The following is a 1,059-nucleotide window of genomic DNA, read 5'->3' on the forward strand; positions in this document are numbered from 1 at the left end:
ATACATAAACTTATTCAATGATCCTCAAATACAAGTTCTACCCTCTAAAATCCAAAAGAATAAACAACAAGAGGAAAAATATAATCTAACAACTCAAGTCGTAAACATAATCTTTTATGCACCTATAGCTCTGTAATCTTCGCACTTGTAGCTGAAAGGGGGTGGAAATAGGGAGTAAGAACTGGGGAGTTCTTAGTAGGGTCAGGGTGTTTAGTTATGTTCATTATCTAAACTTAAAACTCATATTTTTTTTTATAAAAATTTCACGCAAAATAACATTTTCATACATTTCACCGCTTAGTAAGAACCCATTTTAACCAAAACTTATCATTGATCCAACCAATTACGGTTTTTGACTCAAATCCAATTAACTCGGCCTACGGCCCAAATTAAATCAACTCGGTCTCTGTCCCAAATTAAATCAAATCACCATCAAAACTCAATCACAAAATAAAATCAATCACAGGCACAAATAATACAAGACAAAAACAATAAAAAAACAATTACATCAAGTACAACAAATAACAATTAGACAAAAATCATCAGATAGACAAATCAAAACACTTAAGCACACCCAGACAAAGCAAATAAGTGCAGTATGATGCATACCTATCCTACTGGTCGTGAACTCACGTGTCGGTTATTTTATTAGAATCCGAGTACCCGACACATCCGGTAGCTAACCCGGATATCGTCCTCCTAAAAATCAAAAAGCGGTACAGTACCACGATCCTCACCTGACGGGCAGTACACCATTACAAAATTCTTACTTTCTCTCTCACGGTTCTCTCTTACTTCCCTCAATTCTTACTTTCTCTCTCACGGTTCTCTCTTACTTCCCTCATGAATCACGCTGAATGAGGAAAGAGAAAAATGAAAGAAATAATGGTGATGTGGTCTTATAAGAGGGACATGTGTCAATTGATTAAGCTATTGAGTCAGTGATTCAAGCTATAAAAATAAAAATGTTAAACGAATAACTATAAAAATTAAATATATTAAAATATAAATAATAATATATATAAAATTAAATATATATAAATTACTAATATAAATAAC

Source organism: Arachis duranensis, chromosome 7, assembly GCF_000817695.3.
Source record: "Arachis duranensis cultivar V14167 chromosome 7, aradu.V14167.gnm2.J7QH, whole genome shotgun sequence".
NCBI classification, from domain to species: Eukaryota; Viridiplantae; Streptophyta; class Magnoliopsida; order Fabales; family Fabaceae; genus Arachis; species Arachis duranensis.